We start from the raw sequence: 9,891 nt of genomic DNA, 5'->3' as shown, positions 1-9,891 counted from the left end.
AAGGATTTGGGTGTATATCGACCAACAGAAATGCAGGTTCTTTGTGGAGATTTAGGTGCATCTAACAACAGGCAGCAGCTGAAGGATGAGGGGATTGAAAACTGAAATTTCAGATTTAGGCACCTGGTATTCAGATCATGAATGTAATGGGCTGGAAGAGCTATCCTTCAGGGTATTGTGTGAGAATACAAGTGAGAATCGGAAGAAAAGACCTTGCTCAGCACAATGATGGACTTTGCGGTACCAAGAGTTTTAAAGACATATATTTTTTTAATTTGATGAATGAACACTAGAATAAGAAATACAGTACATGCCAAAGGCAATTTCAACATGTACAATTTTTTAGATTTTCTCTATTTTCTTTTTGTCAAAGAAAGAGCTGTGCATGATGTCATCCTCTCAAGAAATTATCAATATTTCTGCCCCAGATCAAGGTTTCCTCAGTTCTGCAGAAGTGCTAGCTGAGTTGATGGTGTTTTATCATTGCGATTTTTTTTCATTGAGATATCAATTTGCTAAAGAAAGCAGGAACTTTGTATAGAGCATGGTTTATAGCACATCAGCTGGGGTCTGCAAAACCTTTCTGGTCTGCGAGCCATGTCTCTACGGCACATTTAGTTCGTACTGCTTAACTCTCTCTGTCCTTGTAAATCAGCAGGCATCCCCACACGCAGCATGCATGCACCTCCTCCCTGCCCATCGTTCTTCTACTACTTTCAGCTCCATAAATGTCTTTGATCCCCTCCCTGTTGCAAGCAGACTCGGGTTTAATGCCAGCATAGATGTCTTAAAAGGGGGGATTTTTTTTTTTTCTCCCTGTTCAAAGATGTATTTCAGCACCAAACCCACATATCCTTCCTTTTATTGATACTTGCAAGTGCTAATAAAGCCTGCGAGGTGCAGTGCCTACTCTGGCCCGGCATTTGGTGTAGAAGGGATTCTGCAGTCCCCGGAGAGAGGCTTCCTCTCTGCACAGCATGTCTTTCCAAGCCGGTTAGCATCGCGCTCTCTCTCCCCTTCTCTCTTGGATGTCTGTCAAACAGTAGAGAGACAAAGTGTTTATCATGCAGAGGGAGCCTGGGTCTGTGCCAGGCTGCCTGGTCATGCAGGCTTTCACTGAGCTAGCTCTGTGCTGGGAACAGAGGGGCTGTCATTCGCATGAAAAGCAGGTGCTGACTGAAGCCCAAGGTCAACCTCACTTGAACTCCAGCCACAGTTACACCTCGCTTCCCTCCCTTCCCGCCTGCAGCAGGGAGAAGAGAGGCTCTGCTCACGGTTTAGTCCCGTATTTGATTATAAGTTGTTCCTTCCCCCCCGGCTCACATCAGGAAACTGGAAGCCAGTCACCACCTCCATCATGGCATGTGCAAAACTCCTCTTTGCAGTAAACGGTCAAGGTGCTACCTTGGATTAAGACCACTGATGAGTTTGGCCCCAGCATCCCAAAGTGACGGGGCTGGCTCCTTCTCACTTGCCCCGAAGATGACTGGCTGGACTCTGGGATGGACACACCATGCTGTGCTTTCACCATGAAAGGGGAGAAGCAAACTCTTTGCCAGGGTTATTGCTGGAGCTTTTGCAGAGCTGACCTCTATTTCTCGCTCTCTCTCTCTCAACATTTTATTTCTTGAATCGGGAAAATCCTTTTGGTTCACTGTCTTCAGTGGCTGCAACAGTAGCTGTTTCCTGGTCAGCTGTGTTGTGCAGGTGCAGTGATCACTTCCCTTCCCTCCATTAGCAAAATGAATCCTTTATCTTTAAATGTAGAATATCAGGTGAACGGTATATGCAACAAAGAGACTTGGGCAGGAATTAGAGGTATGACAGTTGTGCTAAATAAGAGAGGGCCAAGGACCAAGGAGCGCAGGCTGCCTGACACCCGTGCTGCTCAGGACTCGTCCCCTCTGAAGAAGGTTGGCCACATCCACCTTGTGTAGCAGCTGAACCAGGCTCTCCTCTCAGCCACCCTGCACACCCCAATACACTCTCGTTATATTGCCTGTGTTTTTTCAGTTCAGAGTGTCTGAAGTAGTGAAATAGCATGGGCTCAAAACGATGCAATCACAGCAAGAGGGTATGTTTCGCAAGCTCAGAGATATTTGAGGGTGCAAAGCCTCCTGGGCTCGGTTTGGAGCCGTGTGTGGGGTGAGCAGAGCCCAGCTGGGTGCAACCTCACCCTTTCAGGCTGCAGGCTGGGGTCACTGGGGTGAACCACCTCCATAACCGAGGCTTGGAGGCAACAAATTGGGGTGGTCCGAAGCAGAGCTAAGAACTGGGGCGTGAGTGAAACACTGTGGACAGGAAAGGGCCCAGAGCTCAGGCACACTCCCTGGCCTCTCTTGTTCAGCAGCGCTCATGTATCCAGAGTTTCCACTTTGGGGAACATTCCACAGTTTTAATTTTTTATGACTAAACCCAAAAGTGTATACTCATTTGCCAAGAGGTGACATCTGGCTAAATAAATAACAGTTATTTGTTGGTCCAGCGCATGTTTTGTTTTGACTGAAACTTTGTTTTTAATAGCTAAAACATAGAATATAAATATAACTGCAGGATATACAGACACACACACACACACACACACACACACACACACACATACACAAATAATTTTGTTTTTCTGCTTGGAAGGAAGGGTAAATTCCAAATGAAGGAAAATGACACTCAGAACTTTTATCTGTATGCTTTAATTATTTAGGTCTAAACAAAATGATGTGGATGTCATTTCTTTTTTTTTAAACATTCTGATTGCAGTGAAAATAGCAAGGAAAAGAACACTTCACTAAAATGCTCCTGACCTTGTCTAGGCCTGCGGATGACAACTTATTTGTTGTTGTATCTGTTATTTTCATGGAGCTACAAAGGCAACAATAGTATATAGTAGAGAGTGGCAGGTGGTAAACTTGCAGACTTTGGGTGTCTGGTTTATTCTTTAATACAACACTAAGATTCCCCATGTCTCATTTTCCTCTCGTGTTCACTATGGGAGGGCATACAAGGTATATCAGGTACCTTCTATTTTAACGGTAACAAACTGTACCGTTTTCAGTCTCCAGCCATGGTCAACACCTCTGTGTCAATCACGACCTGAAGTCAGGATTAGACAAAAATGAGCAAAGAGAGCAGGTGGTGTGGGCAGAGATGAAAGGGGATGGAGTGGCTTTCCCTGCATCGTGCAATGGTCCAGGCTCAGAGGAATTAGCAGAAATTCGTGTTTTGGCTGGACGCACTGTCTGGAAGACTCCAGGCCTTCTCCAGGGCAATGCATTTTTCACATACGTCACTCGTAAGCAAGACAAGGTCTGCAGGTAGAGATAACACCTGCTGTTGGAACAGCTGGGACAACCGGGCAGAAACAGGAGCTTTCAGGTACCTCCTGAGGTACAGTCGCTTCCCAGCGTGAAATAGCAATGGTGAACTTCAAAGGCAAATGCAAGCTGAGAACAACTGCCTCGAGTTTGACTATAAATGTTAGAGAGCGAGAAGATGGCTAGTACCTGCATGGTAGAAGATGCATTTCTGAAGGAAGACATGATAAAGCGATCCTCATGTAAGGAGAAGAGAGCCAGAAGTAACTTAATACCAGCTGAACACAGGAAGGTTAGTAAAAGAAAAATGATAAAGTGCCATAAAAGACAGTGATTTGCAGCTGCACTCCGTGATAAACAGAGGATCAGATTTTGAAGGAGTTTTTGCTTTATACCTGGGCCTGGCAAGAGTTATACAGCTGCAGTATGGAGGGCCAGCCCACCACAGGGCCTTCACACACGACCCAGGAGGTGGAAGTGACTCACTGGAAAGAGGGGAGAAACCATCCTGAATATTTAGCTTCCCCTGGGAAACAGTACTGAGGGTGTATTGGGGGGGACACGTGTTTCAGATACATGTAAGGCGTCTGATGTTATTCTGTCCATTAAGCAGAACATGCACAATAAAAATAACCCCTGGGTCGAGGCTGACTTACTCCAGGGGAGCTTGGGGGAGTCTTCTGAGCATCCTGGGGATCCCTTTGGTTCTGAGGGAGAAAAATAAACTTTGAGAGGGTGATTTCTCTCCTCCCAGAGATGTAGCCTTGAGTGCAGAAGCCTAAACAAAGATTCTGGTGTCATTTTAGATGCTCTGGGGTGTCTGGCAGATTGGCATGGAACCAACGTACATGGCATGTGCAGGAGATTGGTACCTTTCTGGAGTGACATCTCTGTTCAGGCAGATGAATCCCACCATTACAACGAGAAGAATCTGCGGCTCATCTCTTCCTTCCTTCATTCAGAAGCTAGTTCCCAGCTTTCATATGCCCTCCAGCTGTCCAGGGCATATGGAAAATCAAAACTACCATTTCTCTCTTTCCCCTCCCGTTTTCAGAAGCTGCTTTAGCAAATCAAACGCTGCTGTGTAGGGGCTTTCTGAAGGCACCCAGGAAATTGTTTAATACCATGAGCAGGGTAATACACACACCACAACGCAACCACAGCTGTGTCCATGAGGCTCGACTCCGCGTGTGCTGGCCAGGGGTGTGTGAGTGCGTGCGCACATGTGTGCTAAATAGGTAACTGGATGCCAAAGGGAAGAATAGCCGGAGCTGCAAAGGGCAGATAAAAACTGTCTCCACTCAGTAAAAAGATCTGTCTTAGCCCAAGTGAACGGTGTTTTTACATTAATTAGAATCTGAGACGATGCTGTGCTTTTATTCCCTGCATACTTTCCCTCCTCCACCTCTAATGTTTGGCACGATTCACAAGTTTTCTTCCCAGCCCTTTCCCTCCAGCCTCTGCCTGCTTCTCTCTCTCCCGCTGTCTGCTCCCAGCCTCTTCTTCAGGGGTGGAGGCTTCCTGTGGGTTGGAGAGATGGTGCAATGCTGCACGGTGCTGGTTTCACTCCCATCACTGACCTCAGGGCAAGGAGGGGTGCTGAGCACGGCCGGTCAGGTCTGCTAGCACTTTGCAGGAGCGCTGAAGGCAGCACGAGGCAAGGTCGAGTTTCTCTGGGACTGACACCCCTGGCTGGTCGGATAGGACTGCTGTTTCCCCACTTGCTGGATCAGAAAGTTGAGGCACAGGGAAAGGGAATGGATCCAGTGGGTCATGCAGAGATGTACAGAGATGGGACAAGGAACAGAAACAAAGTCCCTGTCCCTAAACCCAGTTTCCGTGGCTGCCTTTCCATTCTGTAGAGCTATACTGCTATTTGGGATGGACCCTGAGGCTGACTTCAGCCAGCCCTTCCTTTGGCCATAGTAGAAGTTATAGCTCACATCGACGCTGCCCTGTTACGCTGGTCATCCCCTGAGAACGGTACCTAGCAGGGCTTGTGGAGCCCCTGTAGGAGATAGTCTGGGGGTTTACCTGTGTTTGTGAGTGGCCAACAGTGGAAAGAAAGTGCATTAAAAGCTGGACGAGCAGGGCGATGTGGATTTGCATGTCCATATATGAGGCACAGTCACTGGGGGAAGTCTCAGAAGCGTAGCAGGGAAAAGTGGGCTAAGGGGTGAGTGAAGTCAAAGCCTGTCCTCTACCTGGCCGGTCTCTTGCGATGAGGTGGGAGAGGCATCAGTATTTGCAGATTATATGGACAAAATTCAGTTTGAACCCTGCAAGCAAAGTCCAGCACGGCGTCGCTTAGCTTGTGGCTGAAAGGCCACGGCAGCACCACAGAGCACCAGAAAAGAGCCAACAGGAAAGGCTGCAAACCGTCCACTTTCCCATTTCCACGAAGCTCAGGGACCAGCTCCCGACTACTGCTTAGGCTGAAGTAAACTATTAGTAATTACAACAGCAGCAGCAGCAAATTTACAATGCTATAAAATGGTCTTGGCCCGCCTGGCCTGCTAAGAATGCTATTTATCTAACGTCTCTCCTCCCCCGAACATCAGCTAGCAGCGTGATACAAGATGATCTGGCAGTTTGACCTACTCCAGAAGTCACACAGGCATTCAATAAAATAAGTAAATAATACTAAAAAGTAAGACTGAGAAACTCTGCTTCCGTGAATAAGGACACAAACAACTTCTTGCTTTCATAGCACGGACTCTGTAACTGGATGATTTCAGACTCTCTGTAGTTTTATTTAGACTGCGAAATTTAGATGTTTTTCCAGCAAAAGCCATCTGCACCCAGGGGTGTGGAGTTTTTCACTGCGGAGCCCTAATCTGAGCTTGTGTCACTGTGCATCGCGTTGTGGCACCTGCGATGTCTCCTTTGCAGGGACCCAGCTGGTGACAATAGCTCTACTTGGTCCCAAGCCTCCGTTCTCAGCAGGCTGAAAGGGAAGATTTTACTCACTACCTCTGCCTCTGTGGATCAAAGCACACCTTCAAGGCAGGGGAGGAGGTAATCCGCCCTTCTACAAATGGAGAAACTGAGGCACGGGGTGGTGAGGAGGGCAATGACTTGCCCAGAGTCCGGGAGGGATCCCGATGACCATCCCTGTGTTTCAGCCAGCAGACAACATTCCTGCCGTGTGGACGTGGGGAATGGAGACCGCTTTTGCCAGGTACTTAGAGGGATTTCAAGTTGGTACCAGTGTCACGCAGAAAGAGTGCCATGGATGCCGCGATGAAGGGGACAGGGACGCGACTGGGAACTCGCGATACCCCAAAAGCATATGGGCAGTGGGATGCAAACCTGCTCCAACGTAGGGCACTCCTCACTTCAGCTGCACCGAGATCCAAGTCCGTACAAGGACAAAGGGGATTCGGGACATCTGCCTGGCTGGGGCAAGCCTGCTGCAGCACCCCTCAAGAGGGTGCAAGGGCAGAAAGGGTAAAAGATGGGGTATTTTTTGTACTCCTCAAGAATACAGAAAGAAATCTTCAGAAGAGACATGAAGGCAGGGCGAGGAGGGAAAAAACAGGTGAAAGGAGAGCGAGGGGAAAACACTCATGCCTGAGATCAATTCTTCCAGCTTCTCCTCTTTCATTGGCAGCCCAAGCCATTTGGGGCTGTTGAGGCACAAAACCCCGCCGCAACAGTGCTGTCCATTTATCCGCAGCCTGCAAGTGGACAAGAGGACTTATTCTCCGGGCCTTGAGAGTGAAATCTTCCCAGGGTAGGAGGCCGAGCCCGGGGCCTCGAGAAAAAAACCCTTTTCATTGCGAGTCATTAGGAAGAGATAAAGGTCTGCTTCGCTGAGTATTTCACTTGTCCTGCCAGCGCACCTTCTCAGCCCTGGGACAACAGTGGGGCCATTTTAAAAGGCCCTCTAATTATCTATTTCCTCCCATTGCTACCGCTTGCAGAGGGAGCTATGGAAAGGAAAAAAAGGAGGAGAAGAAAAAAAGTGCTTATTTCAACAGGCCTTATCTGATAGCGCATTCAAGATGAGTTTCTCTCACTCCCGCTCGCTGCCTGCCCTCCCTCTGCTTTCTTTTCTTGCCTTGCTGTCCTTCTAATGCAGCGGGACTGGGTTTTGTTTTCTTGGCCACCAGCAATCCGGGGCCGAGCACTGTGGGTGGAGGAGTGGTGACAGGGTTAACAAAAGAGGCCTCACTTTGCAGATAATGACTGGCCCTCCGGCCCTTTCAGGCGGGACACCCAAGCTCCCAGTACCAGGGATGTCTTTCAGGCTTGTCCTAATTCAGAGCCATTGTCCGGGGCTTTTCTAAAGGAGGATGACAGCTGACATCAGCTCTCTATCTGCAGCCAGTTCTGTCCTTTTCTTCCAGCTCAAGCCATAGATTTTCCCAGTTTCTTATGCAAAACCCAACAGAGGCTTTTACTGGGTTTTATTTATTTATTTTGCTGTAAAACCTGGGTTCCAGTAAATGCTGTTAGATACAAGCCTTAACTGGGCACATTTTGGTCGGGACTTTTCCAAGTCTGTGGGTACTACTGGGGGCTGAATTGCGGTGCAAATTCACAGCACGGCAGCTACTGCAGAGATCACCTGCGAAAGTGTTGCACCACACAGTGCGTTTGGTAGACAGGAGCTGTTGAGCCTTTCTCCTGGGCGAACCACCTTGAGCTTGCTGCAGCTGCCTGTGGAGTCACCAGTGCATGTTCATACCCTTGGATGAACCCCTCCTAGACCTTGGTTATTGGCCAGAGACAGGACACAGTGCTGGATGGGTGGCTGGTCTCACTCATCAAGGCTGCTCGTATGTCTTCAACCCGTTTGTGCAATCACACTCCGAGTCTTGTTCCCATCCGCTGGTTTAATGTGGCCTCTGGCATTGCCCGAATCCCCCAGCTGCACATTTGGATGTCATGCAAGGACAGAGTCCGTCTAATTCGCTAGGTAGTGATAAATAAATCCCACAACAAGAGAAGAGGGGAGGTGATCAATAGACTGTCAATAAGGGCAATTTCACACCTTTTCCTGCTCCCAGTATCTCTTCCCCCCCCCGGCCAAGAACAAGCATTTATCTATCTTGAATCCTCTGTGCTCTGGCTGATTTTTGTGTAAGATTCAAGCACCTCTGCAATGCAGCAATTTGTACTTTCCCATCCCTGACAACAGACTAAAAGTCTTGCAAGGTAAGTTCAAAAAGATCACTTTGCTCACTTAGATGGACCTTCATTTGCACAAGCTCTCAATTCCACCCGAATATTCTTGCATTAATCTTTATAGCTTGTGTGCAGCTGAACCCCCGTACAGAAAGGTAACTGGATTCAGAGAACAGATCCTAAGCAAGAGACTGCTCCTGCCCTGAAGCATGCTGCTACAGCTAACTGCTGCCATTTCTCAGTTATCCCAAGTTTTCCCAGCTTAGCTGCCGTGTGTCAGTTCTCCTACCTTTTTCTCCTGGGTTACAGAACACACATGGTGTTCTACTTGTGTTTTCCTCACAAGTTGTTGCTTGTGCATGTTATTCTAATTCCCTCCCCACGTTTCTGTTTCTTCTGATACACAGAGCACGGGCTCGCTCTGTCTCTCCCTTTGAAGGTAATTGTTCCTGCTGCTTAATTGCTTTTGTGGTGTTTTTAGCATGCTCTCTCTTAAAGCATCACCAGAACTGGACCAGCATTTCTATACCAGGGTGACCACTGCTCCCTACTAAGGTAAAGCAGCATCTCTGTCTTTGCTGCTTCCATAGCATAGGTCTCAGTTATATATATATTTTTTCCTCTTTGATAAGCAGATATTTACTGCAGCAAATTCTATTTTCTCTCTAGATGTAAGCCACTATCAAACACAGTTTATAAAAAAATCTAGCTGAATACAGAGCTGAGACAACTTCGTTAGCTCCCTTAGATTCCTTTTAGGAATTTAGATCCTTTTAGGATCATCTAGGTTCAAAGGACAGGATGTGAAGTGTCCTTTACTTTTCAGTATAGCACTAGGAAGGTGATTTCCACAACACAGAAGACACTTAATCACAAAATGCATACCCAATTTCCATGTTTTTTTTTACGGTTAGCAGGAGTCTGATACCAAAACATCTGATGAAGTGATAGCAGACCTCAAGCTCTCCAGCCTGATCTGAACCAGCAAATAGGCACTAATTCCCAGGGTGCGAATGCAAACCAGACAGTGCAGAAATAGGTAACAAATCACAGCTGCTTAAGATGTTACAGGGTCAAAACACTCACACTCTGTTCATTTAGCTGTTTAGCAATGCGCTGGGGAGAGGATGCATAGCTTTCTGCCCCTTCACACATGGCTTGCATATATACCCATAAGCAAAACAGGGCCTAGGTGGTGGCTGACGTAATGGCAAGCAAGCAGCCATCCTGTACAGTTTTTTGTATGATCCTTGTTGTGGATTTTGGGCAGTGTTTCCCAGTAATGTGGGTCATATCTCAGGGGATGGCACAAGGCAAGGACTGTCCCCAGTAGGATATTTGGCTGTAATCTGCTTGTTCGATAGGAAAAGATAATTTAAGAAATTGGCTGAGAGCTGGGACATGCCACTTGGTTCAGAGAATAGGCACTGACCAATTTTACATAGTGCCA

This window comes from Dromaius novaehollandiae, chromosome 4, assembly GCF_036370855.1.
Source record: "Dromaius novaehollandiae isolate bDroNov1 chromosome 4, bDroNov1.hap1, whole genome shotgun sequence".
Taxonomy (NCBI): domain Eukaryota; kingdom Metazoa; phylum Chordata; class Aves; order Casuariiformes; family Dromaiidae; genus Dromaius; species Dromaius novaehollandiae.
The sequence above is the reverse complement of the archived record's forward strand: the minus strand, read 5'-3'. Positions refer to the sequence as shown.